This window comes from Crotalus tigris, unplaced genomic scaffold, assembly GCF_016545835.1.
Source record: "Crotalus tigris isolate CLP2741 ecotype Arizona unplaced genomic scaffold, ASM1654583v1 scf7180000017564.2150845, whole genome shotgun sequence".
Lineage (NCBI taxonomy): Eukaryota > Metazoa > Chordata > Lepidosauria > Squamata > Viperidae > Crotalus > Crotalus tigris.
The window spans coordinates 476,648-491,675 of NW_024096475.1; the positions used below are offsets into that span (position 1 = coordinate 476,648).

General features: G+C 38.0%; 1 long non-coding RNA gene across 1 annotated transcript in view; it reads right to left on the reverse strand.

Annotated features, from left to right (window-relative positions):
• LOC120310490 overlaps window positions 1-15,028 on the reverse strand; it is a 31,758-nt gene that overhangs the window by 6,035 nt on the left and 10,695 nt on the right. The window lies entirely within an intron of this gene.

Sequence of the window (15,028 nt, forward strand, 5' to 3'; positions counted from 1 at the left end):
GTTTATAATGGAGGTACCTTATTTCACAGGGAATTAAACAGTAATTTGATATTTTTTCCTAGCCCCATTCTTTTGGGATTCTGGCTTCTAAGAAGTATGTGTATACATACATATGCACTCACACGAACAAATGTGTCATATATACCGATTTATTGGGAAGGAGAAAACTCTAGGATTTATTTCATTTGTGTTGAAAAGACACGAAGGAAAAATTTGTTTATTATCATGGTTTAAATCTACTCTCCTTTTGGTGGGGAATCAAATTATATATTTTGGGGGGCAAATAAACTTTTGGAAATTTTCATAAATGTACCAGGATTCTACAGCAACATTTGTATTAATCTAACATCTCTAAAAGTTAGCTGTACATATGCCACCAAGCACAACGTTTGATACATGAATTTTCTAAATCATTGTTTCCCTTAAAAATACTTTGATACTTACCTTGGAAAAGAGATGATCTGTTCAAAAGTATATAAAAAGTGCTGCAAGTTTGCCAAGTTTCTTTGAAAAAGGAAGCCTCAGTACAAAAGGGCAAATCATAATCCAGTTAAACAGGTCATATTTTTGCCTTTTTGACCTACAGCATGGCTGTGCCAGCCTAGCAAAAGTAAAATGAGACAACTGTATGAAAGGTTAAGGGTTAAGATAAACAACCTTTATTCAGGAACATGTGAATGATAAACACCTGCCGATTAATCTTTGCAGGTGATAAAGTTCAACTTTCTGTGCATGTCTTCCTAAGAAAGAAATAAAAGATTAAAAGTCCTAGTGCAAGCTGTAGACTAGCAATTTTATTTGAGAGCTATAACATTCTATTTATAAATGACCAATTCCAAACTTGTGCAGGAGCTCAGATGAGATGTCAAGTTTTCAAAAAAACAACAACATTGAGTTAATACAGTACCACATGTTGTGTAGAGGCAGAGTTGTTAGTCCTGTTTCTGAACTGTTTGCTACTAAAAACAAGGTTGAATGTTGTATGAACTTCCATATGTTGATAGACTGAAGATGATGTTGGCCATGTTAGGTATTTCTCCCAGTGTGAGAAACATCTGCATATCTGTTTCTTCTAGATCACCATAACAAGATCAGCCCCTTCCTTGAATTCTGATCTCTTACAATAAACTTTCACTATATCTGATTTCCAGTCTCTCATCCAAGTTTCCAAGTATCCAAGCATATACAGGAGTCACATATTACATGAAGATGTTACTGAGGAATAGATTTCAGCAGCAGTATGTAGTAGTGCCCAGTTCTGAATTCTATGATGATTTACCTTGCCCGTTTAATGTACATTCTGAAATATACCAGAGATGGAATAGAACTGTGAGGGACGCTACCCTGAAACTCCTGTTTCAAACAGCAACTCATTCCAAACAACACAGTCTGGAATTTATTTGCAGACTGGACACGATTCCCAAATCTGCAGAAATATTTCCTGGTATCAAAAGTCACTGAGAGTTTAAGAATTAACAGAGATATATGTTTGGTCAATCTCCATCAGACCAGTTAAGAGAGTGTAAAATTTATAGCTTCCTCTAAAGTCAGTCTGCAGTGGATCATGAATTTAAGTTGTGTCAGTGACTAACAAATTCTCTTTTCCAGGTAGCAGCAAGGCCCTCACAAAATCACTGGTGGATTCAACTACAACTTTTTCAACATCTCTTGAAAACTAACTGGATCCAATAGTCTTTGCCATCTTAATAGATCTACTGCTTCTACAGAGATGAGATATGCTACTAATATAATCTTAAGCAATCAAGGAGTATAGGCTTATACACTGTACAGTACAGTTGCTTATACACTATACAGTACAGTTTGCAAACCTACTATGTATAAACAGGATTAAAACAATATACAAATATAAACCAATCAAAATTTCCATGTGTCTAGGCAGCCCTTTGGGTATTGCTACAACCATTGATTTCTTCCTCCATAGTCGCTCAACTTCAATTTGCAAATCACAATATTTTGGTTTTTTTTTTTTCTAGCCGTTTCTCTTCAATTCGTGCATCACCTGGTTTTGGCAATATCAATGAACCAGACTTTTTTTCTTTTCCCCAATAGTGAGGTCAGGCATGTTGTGTTCCCAGTAATTTTTGCTGCATTTTAACCTGAACTTCTGGCAAAGCTTCCAATATATAATTTTGGCAACTCAGTCATGACATTGTAGATAATCAGTCTGTGAGATTTTGCTGCAGCCACTGATAAGGTGATCCACTCTTTCATCTTTCTCATTGCATATTATTATTGTTGTTGTTGTTGTTTGCACTGTCAGTCAGATGTTTAGACTGGACTTGGCATTTTTGTCTACTTATCAAGACCAACCAAAGACCTGGGATAAGCAGATGTTATTGTTTGATGGTGTTTTGTCACAAGCTATTGAGTATTGTCACAAGCTATGAGTTGTTCCAAATAAAGCTGCCTTTTGCAATTGACTAATGGTGATTTTGTCAATGTTGGTGGTGTTGAAGTGTTGCCCAAGATATATTAGACCGCACTCAAAGCATCTATTACTATCTTCCTCCTCCTGTTCCTCCACTTTTTAAAAAACAAAATACTTTTAATATTTTTAAAAGTTATTAGGCTTGTGCAGTCTTGAATTTGAACCCACAAAAGTGCTCTGGAGAGGCCTATCTGCAATTCCTTAAGGCAGCTGTGATCTTATCCAGATGGCACAGCTGCCCTTCACAGCTGCAGCCCAGGCCAGGGAGGAAACCACTTTGTTGAAGGAGTTGCTGACAAGTGTTAATGCACATCTGTCCATGTTCCAAAGCACTTTTCTCTTTTGAACCTTAAGTTTTGCACAACTGCAACACACATAGGAAATGGAGAAGGAGCCCAACAGAATATTTAAAGACAAATAGGAAAATATAGAAATAGTGTCCAAAATGCTAAGGCTCAAGAGTTATCTGAGCTGAAGCAGGATGCTTCACCAAGGATGTCATCGAAGTTTGCTCAACAAAATAGAACAAATAAAAAAAAAAATCAGTATACTACTTACTCAGAGAAGACATCAAACAAAAGGCAAAGCTACTTAACTCCTGTTTTGACTCTCCCATGAGCAGTATGTGTGCCAACAAGAATTTTGAAAAGTGAGATGAATCAGAGTCAGGGAGTATCTGTTTATTCGGAATTACTTTAAACTTCCAAAGTTGATTAACTGTATTTGAGGGCTGTTTTGAGAACCTGCTGATGACTTGGCCAAACTCTATCCATTATTTTTGAAGAATCTGGGAGACTAGATGATTAGAGAATGGCCTAGGATGGCATATGTTGCCTTTATTTTCAAAAACAGAGGGAAAGTCTTGGCTTCCAGGGCAGCAAAATGGATTTACACTACTTTATGGGATAAAGATCAAGGTTTTTAAAAGGGAAAAAAGGAAAAGATTTATTAAATGAATCTGTTGGATAAGTGTGTGTGTGTGTGTGTGTGTGCGCGCGCACGTGCGCATGCAGTGGTTTCTAGTAGCTGTTAATGGGATTCCGGTATGACCAGTATTGTAAAATGAGGCTTGAAAACTTGATTCATAGATTTTTGCTAATTAGGATGGAATAGTGTTGTTTTTTTTAATTTGAATATTGATAAGGGGTGAAATTTGAGAAGATTTTTATTGAAGTACTAGAGAAGGTATTAAATTAGCCAAATAGTTTACACTTGTCTGGAGGGAGAAAAGAGTAATCTTTTATACATCTTTTTAGTTTTTTTTCTATTTCTTTCCATTTTTCTTCTTTTTTATTTTTTATATTTCTCTTAGTTTGCTCTAGTGCTTAATCTTTTTATTTATAAATTTAATTTCTTTTTTTAAAAAAAGAAGTGTAAAATAGGGAGAACTCAAACAAATCAGTTTAATATCACTTGGAAGCTTTCTAAAGCATTTAATAAAGAGATTAACCTGTAGGCACACTGAAAACAGTGCTGTGGTTAGCAGAAAACAGGATCAATTTGTCAAGAAGAACTTGACTACTCTTACCTCTTTTTTGATTTGGTGATTTCCTGATTAGATTGTGGGTATACATAAAATTTCAGCAAAATATTTGCCAGTGTACTTTGTAAGATTCTGATTGGTAAGCTAGTTAAATGGCAATTAAAGGGACAGGAATTCAAAGCAATTTTGTTATGGAAGATGGGTTGAAAAATAAAAGTATGAAATTTAACTGAGAAATCACACTGGAGGAAAAAAGCATAATGCTGGGCACACTCAAGTTGAAACCTGCAACTCTCTGCATATAAAATATGATATTTGAGATACACAACTTCCTCAAAAATTAAACAGACTGTTGCATTCCCATATTACTTTTTTTTGGAAGGGGGTAGTCAATATTTCATAAGGTTGTCCATAGTTTGCAGGGATCCTAACATATTTTGCTGTGCCAGGAAAAAAAGCTAACATACCAGGAAAATTATTGCTGTTTTCAGTCTGCAGGAATAATAAAACAAACTTTGACATAGTCACGTGGTCTCTTTCCATTATTATATCAGAAGATTACAGATGTTTTATTCCTGCTGCTCAAAATATTGCTGAGCTAGCACTCTGCTTATCACTAAATTAATGTGGTGAAAATAACTATTTTTGCCCACTATAGTAACGTATAAAAGTAGTTTGTTGGTAGCGGACCCTAACTTTTTCATACCGGTTATGAGATCAATCTTGGTCTCAGAAAACAGCCCCTCTGCTGGTCAATGTTAGTATTTATAACAGGCATGTCAAACTCGCAACATCACGCGCGACGTATCGGAGCTTTTTCACCATTGCCGGCAATGGGGTGGACACAGCTCCGGTATTATGAAACCAGCCTGCGGGCCGGCAGTTTGACACCCTGATTTAGAAGAAACTGATAAATCAAAATGTTGAAAAGAGAACCAACTGGTTGCTGTCACTGTTTTATTTCTTTGATTTTTTTTGCCTAACACTACAATTGGTATAATCATTTTAAGTGATTTAGCTTGGCCAAAGGCATCAGCTGTGATTTGTAGAATTTTTCCAAGCAATGATTTGTCTGAATTTAATCAAAGTGTGGTGAGAAGTGACCACATATTTTTCAAACTGTCGGCAATTAAATCCTTCCTGATCTTCAGTTTATCAAAGCATGACACAAGTTTGATGCATGTGAGATACAAGGAGTGCACTTTTGCTTCATGGTTATCTTTGAAAATGCCACTAACAAGAGGTCTGTGTTCTTGGCATTAAAAAAAAAAAATCAACTTTCTGTGCCAAGAAAAAAGTACTTCCTCATTTCTTCACTCTTAAAACTTGCTGTTTGTTGCCATTAAGTAAAAGCTGAAGCATTTGCCCAGATTAAACTTTGTTTACTGTGACTTTTGTGGGTCAGCCCTGAATCTCATTTTTTAAAAACCATTTCTAGCATTGACAGAACGCCCCAGTTCTAAGACCATAGGAAAAAGCTATAGCAAGTGAAAAACATTAAGTAAATAGGTCAGCAGATTGAGCTATTCAGCTCAGAAAATAAGATCTGCCTCTTCAGATATTATATTTTTCAGGTGCTGGGACTGTGAAAGAAAGGGAAATTGCAAAATGGATACGCAGATAGAAAGAATCTTCTGGGTACAGTAGGTCAAAGGAAGCTACAGGTAGTCCTTGACTTACAACCATTCGTTTAGTGACTATTCAGTTACAAGAACACTGAAAAAAGTGACTTGTGGCAGTTTTCCCATCGTGATCAAAATTCAGATGCTTGGCAACTGGTTCATATTTATGATGGTTGCCGTGTCCCGGGGTCATGTGATCACCTTTTGTGACTTTCTGACAAAGTCAATGGGGAAGTCAGATTCACTTAACAGCTATCACTAACTCAACAACTGTAGTGATTCACTCAGCCCCTGTGGGAAGAACGGTCATAAAATGGGGCAAAACTCACTTAACAACTGTCTTATTTAACAACATAATTTTTTGGCTCAATTGTGGTCGTAAGTCAAAGACTACCTGTATCTTGAGGTTTTTTTTTTCAAATTTAGAACAAACCCTCCACCCTTCTCTTTTCCACCTCCACTATCAAGCATGGTGAAGTAGTTTTCCCAGTTTTCAGTTCTGCCTCTAAAAGGAGGAGGCTACAGGACAGGATGCAACTGTTGAATAGCTATAGACAGGTTTGGTCACTCTTCCCCAATCCAACGAGGCACATTGCATATCTTCTCTCCCCTAAGAGAGCAGCCATGTCATTCAAGACATATTTTATTCTGCTTTGAACAATGTATGAGTTTGAACAAGTTCGAAAAATGTGTGACTTCACCCTACCAATGGCATCCCACAGATTTGGCCTTTGCTTTTTGTGAACTGAGCTTGTCCAAACACACCCCAGCATATTTCACATGTGCCAACTGCTATGGCACACTGCAAGAAGGAATGTCAAAATGGCTTTCTCTTTAAGATGAACCGTTTCAAACTCCGTTTAACTCATACAAGCAGGGAGGTACTACTAATCCGACTGATCATTTCTCATATTCATTATTAATCCTGAATTGGGTTGATGTTATTAGAAGGAAAGTAATGATTTGTCTTATTTTCAGGCTTCCTCAGTCAGCAGAAGTGATGACTACATCTCACCTTAAAACAGGTTTTAAGGCAGCGGTTCTCAACCTATGGGTCGCGACCTCATTTGGGGTCGAACGACCATTTTACGGGGGTCGCCAAACAACGTGATCCGCCATTTTTCCCCCTCAGGGGTCGCCGCCGCGCATGCGCGCCGCGCATGGGGCGGCGCATCCGTGTGACGGGGGTCGCCGTCACACAAAGGTTGAGAACCGCTGTTTTAAGGGATTAAGGAAAGAAGCCCTCTGCTGTGCTGAAATGTCCAAAGGATATAAAAGCCAAGAAAGCAACAACTATTTTAAGTTTATTTAATGAAACATTACATTTTATACTGCTTTTTCTTAAGCTCAAGGCAGGTTACAATAAAAGAAACCCAAACATTAGGAGAAGCAATTGTCTAGAAGCACAGAAACGGGTTAGAGATGTAGAAATGTAAATTTTCAGTTTCTAATCCAATGCCATTGGAAGGTGTTATAATAACCTTTCTGATAATAGACAAAAGAAATCTCCTTCCTTCTTCGGAGAGAAGGTTCCAAGAGCTCACTTTAAAAGAAAAAGAACAGACTTCTTTTCAGTAATACTATTAAAATAATATTAAAACTCTTTCAAAGTAGGTTCGAATGAGATACCGCATAGCAAAGCCTAGCACCATAGAGTAGACCAGTGGTCCCCAACCTTTCTGGCTTTGTGGACCGGCAACAGTGGGGGGAGAGAGGATGGTTCTCTGTGCGCAGGAGGCAAGCGTGCGAGTGCACACAGGTCCATTTGCGCAAGTGCACGTGCCCATGCTCACGCAAATGGAGCTTTGTGTACATGCCTGCGCCCACTGCTTTCACTTGCGCGGACCAGTTCTGAATAGGCTGTGGCCCAGTGCAGGGCTGCAGCCTGGGGTTGGGGACCCCTGGAGTAGATGACATGCTGTTTCCATTGTTGCTGACTTGCTGAAGCTAAGGCAGAAGAGCAGAATTTTCTTCCTCCTGCTGTTTTTCCCCTCTCTTTAAATCCCCTTCTCACCAAAATAAAGTCTGAATTATCTCGATTTATGTAGCTCACAAATACAATCCCCTTCTACTGAAGAGTGGGAGGGGGGCTTCAGATCTGGCAGATTCAAGCTTGCCTAAAATGTTGCTCTGGACCTTTTCATCCAGTGGAAACCTTACTAGTGCTGTAGCTCTGTCTCAAATCATCATCATGGTCAGCAACAGCAGTACACCAAGTACCTAAAGCTAGCAAAACATCTGAAGTAATAACCAAAGTCTCTTCCACATCTTCCTACTTTTTAACCTTCTGTTGATCTCTACATTCAAAAGGAAAATGACTGGGAAGAAGGATCTCTTGGAACAAGTTTTCCAGGAGGAAGGCTGCATTAATTTGTATTTTATGCAAAATAATGAGAGAAGACAGGTTGGACTACTGAACGTGATAGAAGAACCTTTCTTACAGTGATTCAATAATTATTGTAAAGATAAGCACCATTCTGTTAGTGTAAACTTGTCACAGGACAATTTGCAGGAGTTTTAAAAGATGAGGAGAGGATGGGGGAAGTTAATTTTAATGATTTTATGAAAGCTGTGTCCCTCTGTGTTAATAGAATGAGAAACTATTGTGAAGGTTTTATCAGTTGTGCTGTTTTCAGTTCAAACACATATAGAAATCTTTTGATCAGGACAGAGTCTTTTTGACTATTTAAAGATTCATATGGACATTTGTTGTTGTTATTAATTGCGAAGTCGTGTTCGACCCATCGCGACCCCATGGACAATGTTCCTCCAGGCCTTCCTGTCCTCTACCATCTTCTGGAGTCCATTTAAGTTCACACCTACTGCTTCAGTGATTCCATCCAGCCATCTCATTCTCTGTCGTCCCCTTCTTCTATTGCCCTCAATCTTTCCCAGCATTAGGCTCTTCTCCAGTGAGTCCTTCCTTCTCATTAAGTGGCCAAAGTATTTGAGTTTCAACTTCAGGATCTGGCCTTCTAAAGAGCAGTCGGGATTGATCTCTTCTAGGACTGACCGATTTGAATGCCTTGCAGTCCAAGGGACTCGCAGGAGTCTTCTCCAGCACCATAGTTCAAAGGCCTCAATTCTTTGGCGCTCAGCCTTTCTTATGGCATAGGGATATATTTAAGCAGGGATGGAATTGGAATGTTTCTTAAACATCCGAATCTCCAGATACTCAAAATCTTAGATACTTAGATCTCAAAATCTAAAGATAAAGCTGCCTTCTACTGGTTCCTCTATTAAAGTTGCTATGAAAATTCCCGTGATTTAGAGAAGTAGAAATATGATTATTATTTTATGAATGGCCATATAAATAATAAACAAAATGAGGCAAAGCAAAATAATTTTAAAGGTGCTAGACACATCAAACTTATCAGTATCAATCAGATAGGAAATATTTTTTAAAAGTAATCCAAATTCTGAAGCAACCTAATTCCAGACTGTTAATAATTGCCTGTCTGAAGGAAATAAAATAAAATTAATATAATTTATCTGGAACATGCAGATGTGCTTTCTGCTAAATCTAAGGAGGAGGAAGATAAAAACATTGTAGCCACCACTAACAATTGATATTAATTTATTATATTTGCTTTCATTGTTTAGGTCTGTCGCATATATGTTGCATAATTTAAAAGGCATCCAAAAGATGCAGCCATCTAAATTTGATTGGAAATTGATTTCTCCGTATTTGTACGGTGGAGAAGAGGGTACCACTGCACATTTGTCTGAAGGACAAACTGTTGTGTAAAGACCACTTGTTCCCTAAAAAGTGAAGAAAAAACTGGAGAATTGGAGCAATGAGAGGCCACATTTTAGCTCATAAGGAGAATCATTGATGAGCTCAGACAAAGAAAGAATTACAGTTACACTGATGTACACTGGGAAGATTTTCTTCTGGGTTTTTTTTTTTTTACAAATCAAATAAATATATAACAAAAGTGACTTCCAATTTAATGTATTTCAGTGCAGAGACAATGATACAACTTTTAAAAGTTAAATAAATAATTAATAAACTATCCTAAAAGACTAATAAACATTCTAACATATGCATATTATATTCCTCTCTTAATTTTAATCTGACACATAAGAAATTGTCAAATATGAATAACCACATAAAAAAACACCTATATTTCTCTGATCATATCAGATCTAATCCTCAAATCCCAAAGTTGACAATTTTGGCTGATGTGCTCATTGTAACCTTATCTGGAGCAGGACGTTTTGACAATCCCATTCCCATCATCACCTTGAAGCTGAACTACTGCAGTGCACTGTGTATCAAAATACTTTTGAAGATCACCTGGGCTCTAACTGATGCAAAATGCTACTTCCTATAGGTTGGAGAGGGACAGCCATGTGACATTGATGCTATAACTCAGTGTTTCCCAAACTTGACAATTTTAAGGCATGTGGACTTCAACTCCCAGAATTCCACAGCCAGCATTGCTGGCTGTGGAATTCTGGGAGTTGAAGTCCACATGCCTTAAAATTGTCAAGTTTGGGAAACACTGCTATAACTGACTGTTAATAAGTACCATTCAAAATTTTGTTTTTAATTCATAGAGTTTTCAAGTTTGGCTCTTAAAGTCTTAAATTTTATCAGCCCATATGAGTTTTTAACTTTTTCCATTATCGGATAATCCCAGAGGAAAACCAATAGAGGACACTAGAAGAATTCAGTGTGCTCACACAAAAAGTGTAGGGTGCAAAAAAAAAGGGGACATCTAAAGGGTTAGAAAGGGGTACATATAATGAAGCTTGAGTATATATAAATTACCTGGAATTGCAGAGATACCAGCAAGAAAGCTCAGAATGAAGGACGCTGAATACACCATATTTAGATGTGTTCAAAATAATTCATATGGCAAATACTTAGTGAAGACAGTAAATGCAAACAAGCATGGAAGAAAATCAACATTACTTTCTAAGACGGGTAACAAAAGAAAAGCAGAGCTTCTTAACTCTTCTTTTGGCTCAGTCCTCTTCAACAAGAGCATACATGTTCCACAAGCAATGGCAACTGAAGGGCCTTAGCTTGACACTAATAGAACCATGATCAGAAAACCTCTGTTTAACTATGATTTTAATCCTCCCAGGCAGATGAATTGAATTTCTGAGTTTTGAAAGAATGTCCTGATAATTGGCTCAACTTCCATTTGTAAAAATTGATAGAAGAAATTTAGAGAAGAAAAAAAGTAAAAAGTGACTATATGAGAACAAATGTTGTCCAATAATAGAAAAAGTTAAGACCTAAGGAACTAAAGTCCAATCTGACATTGCTATTTGGGAGAATTCTAGAGAGAATCAAAAAGAGATCAATAAATAAGCACTTTGAAAACAATGTAATCTCTAGATTGAGCTGACAGACTAATTTTACTGCATTTATTCATCAGATAATTTCACTAGCAGTCTGTGAGAATGTTATGTAGCATTTTGATTTTAGTAGAGTATTTAACAAAGTAGTCCATGCTGGTCTGATTACTAAGTTAAATTAGGAGGGGGCTGGATCATATGACAAGTGAGTATGTAGGTTGCCCTCAAAACAATACTGAAAAGTGGTTCTTAATGGTTCTTCATCAAACTCAAAGGATATATTATGCCAGAAAGTTCAGTCATGTATCTTGCACACATCAACATTTTTATTATTTTTTCATTAAATGAAAAAGTAGAAAGGTAATCAGGTGTGCAGGTGATATAATCATGTGGGATAAACTTGTTTGGCAAGAGTACTTTTTTAAACTTTTGTTGGCAGGGTGCCAACAAAAGTGCGTATAGTCCAGGCCATGGTTTTCCCAGTTGCAATGTATGGCTGTGAAAGTTGGACCATAAGAAAGGCTGAGCGCAAAAGAATTGAGGCCTTTGAACTATGGTGCTGGAGAAGACTCCTGCGAGTCCCTTGGACTGCAAGGCGTTCAAACCGGTCAGTCCTAGAAGAGATCAACCCCGACTGCTCTTTAGAAGGCCAGATCCTGAAGTTGAAACTCAAGTACTTTGGCCACCTAATGAGAAGGAAGGACTCACTGGAGAAGAGCCTAATGTTGGGAAAGATTGAGGGCAATAGAAGAAAGGGACGACAGAGAATGAGATGGCTGGATGGAGTCACTGAAGCAGTAGGTGTGAATTTAAATGGACTCCAGAAGATAGTAGAGGACAGGAAGACCTGGAGGAACATTGTCCATGGGGTCGCGACGGGTCGGACACGACTTCGCAATTAACAACAACAACAACTTTTTTAAAAATGCACTTTTTTCCTGTACAGGTAGCCCTTGACTTACAACCACAGGTAGCCCTTGACTTACAACCACAGCCTAAAATTTCTGTTGTTAAACGAGACAGTTAAGTGAGTTTTGCCCTATTTTATGACCTTTCTAGCCACAGTTGTTAAGTGAATCATTGCAGTTGTTAAGTTAGTAGCTTGGCTGTTAAGTGAATCTGGCTTCCCCATTGACTTTGCTTGTCAGGAGTTGCAAAAGGAGATTACATGATCCCGGCACACTGCAACTGTCATCAATATGAATCAGTTGCTAAGAGTCTGAAATTTGATCCCATGATGTGGGGATGCTGCAATAGTCGTAAATATGAAAAACAGCCATCAGTCACTTTTTTCAGTGGTTTTGTAACTTCGAACAGTTGATAAGCAAATGGCTATGTCAAGGAATATCTACAGTAATTGAATGTAAACTCAAGATGAACCAACAGTGTCTGCATGATGTATTTTTAGTTTTGTATGTACAAGAGAGCAAAAGAGAGGAGAGAAGTTTTAGCTTAAATGTGGTTTGGAGGAAGGTCTTTAACAACCAGATTGTGTACTGGGAGATGTGCTGCTTTCCTTGCCTTGAGGTTTTGGGTCATGTTACTTGTCATCAGTACACCTTCCTATGAAAAGGGTATTTTATGACTTGCCAGATTCATTAACAGCTATCGTGTGAATGGACATTCAAGAGCAGCCATTTTGGAATACTGCTATCTCCTTGGGAATATTTGCAAGAAATGGAATTAAGTCAAAAGTGGCGTTTGTACCAATTGTTATGAGCACAGGCACAAAACGTGGAATGTTCAGGATAATTTGAATATGCTCACATTTCTTCTGTACAGCTGACAATTTTCAAGGAACATAGTACACTGATTATTGCTCTATAACTGACTTAGGTTTGCCATATAATTCTGCTAAAAAGTACTAAAACAATTTGACATTCTGTTCAAAAATATTTTTAAAGATATTCAAAATAATGTTACTAGGTACAGTAACATTGTCTTGCTTTCGGAAACAGTTAATATCATTGGCACAAATGAAATTATCTATTTGGGGGATCTGTTCAGGATAAAATTGTTCAAACTTAAGGGCAGGGATCTGATGAAGATCTTCACAGAATATCAATAATATGTAACTGTCATACTCACGAGATGTTCATTAAATAGGGAGGATTTTTTTTAGAAAGACCGAAAATGCATCATGATGTAAACTCCGCCCTGTCATGTATTTGGTGTCACAATACATAACGCTATGTACAAGAACCAGAGTTTGTATAGCTGCCTATGGCATAGCTGTTTTCTGTGTAACCATCTTCTATATCAGAGGCCCCCAACCTTTTAGGCACGAGGGACCAGTTCTGTGGGGAGAGGTGTTTCTGCGGACCAGAGGGGGCGTGATTTCGTGTGCTGCCTGCATCCCATGGATGGAGCTTCGCTTGTTTGCGCAGCCTGGTTTCTGGCATGCCGCGGCCCAGTGCCAGGCCATGGACCAGGAGTTGGGAACCTCTGTTCTATACACTAGAATTGCATATAAAAAATGGAAGGGAATATTAGTGGATGTACTGAGAAGGAGAAAAAGAATGTAGGTAGTCCTTGACTTCCAACAGTTCATTTAGCGACAGTTCAAAGTTACAACGGTACTGAAAAATGTGACTTATGACCGTTTTTCACAGTTACAACCTTTGTAGCATTCCCATGATCATGTGGTCAAAATTCAGATGCTTGGCAACTGGTTCATATTTAGGTCACGGGATCACCTTTTGCAACTTTCTGACAAGCAACGTCAATGGGGAATCACATAATTCACTTTACAGCTGCGTTACTAACTTATCAACGGAAAGGTTGTAAAATGGGGCAAAACTCACTTAACAAATGTCTCACTGAACAATAGAAATTTTGGGCTCAATTGTGGTCATAAGTCAAGGACTACTTGTATGGAAAGGTAGCTACAAAAGCTGTCAATTCAGAACACGAGACATATTTTCACAGGCTCAGACATATAATCCACATTCACAAGGGAGAAATGTCCTCTAAGCAAAAATAGGTATCGCAGTCTTTCCCTATAACATTCTGGGTCCTTTAGAAAGACAGAGCTAAAACTGGAAAGGGGAATGAAAAAAGAGCTGGCTGAATTCAGGATCAGAGGTAGGGTTACTGTCTTGCCAGAATGCCCAAGAACCTCAGAAAAGCAAGCAGACCAGATCCTTCAGTAAAAGTTATTTCTGAACAAATAGACAAAAAAGGCAAACAGAAATTTGTATGGAATGCTTTCTTTTTTTCTATGTAGAATTATTTTAAATATAATGCTCTTATTTTGCTATAAATTTAGAAACTGGCGTCAAACCTCAAGATTGTGGATGATCATTTTATTTATAATTTTCTGGTTGTTTATATACTATGAATCTCTTGACAGGTAGCTTTTTATTTTGCAGACCAGTGCCATCTTCTGGTCTATGTGGAGTAATTATTTCATATTTTCTTGTGGAATTTGGCTTACTGTTAATTGCTGACCCCGATTAAACCAAATGTATAATTTGTTTTCTAACAAACCACAACCAACTAAAAATACAAACTAAGAAAGAAAAGAGACAAAGTTTTATTTTGTTTATCTTTAGTGAATTTGGTATGTCTTTCAAGGATGGAAGGAGACTGAAACCTCTAGATCAGTGGTTCTCAACCTTTTTAATGCCGCAACCCCCAACCGGTCGTAAGTCGAGGACTACTCAACCGGTCGTAAGTCAAAGACTACTCAACTGGTGCAGCACTGTTTGCAGAATGGGACTTTTGGTGGGCTCAGCAGGGCAGAGATAGCCTGGACAATTCCTATTGGCTTTTGAAAGCCAATAGAATTAGACTCTATTCAAGAGAGTCTATTCTATTGGCTTTCAAAAGCCAATAGTATAAAAGGGAGTAGCACAGCTAAGGAAAAGGGGGAAAAAATGGCGGACTGCGTTGTTTGGTGACCCCGTGAAATGGTCGTTCGACCCCAAATGGGGTCCCGACCCACAGGTTGAGAACCACTGCTCTAGATACATAACCTGCTATTTGGCTCAGAGATAGCTTTACTGACATTATTTCCACTTCTGAGCTTTTTAATTAGCAGAGAAGTATTTCTCTTACATACTGGGATTGGGGGAGGATGACTGGAAGATAAGTGATGGCAGCAACAAATAACAAGATACAACTTAAAGCAGGAAGTAGGACCAAGAAAGATCACTCAAA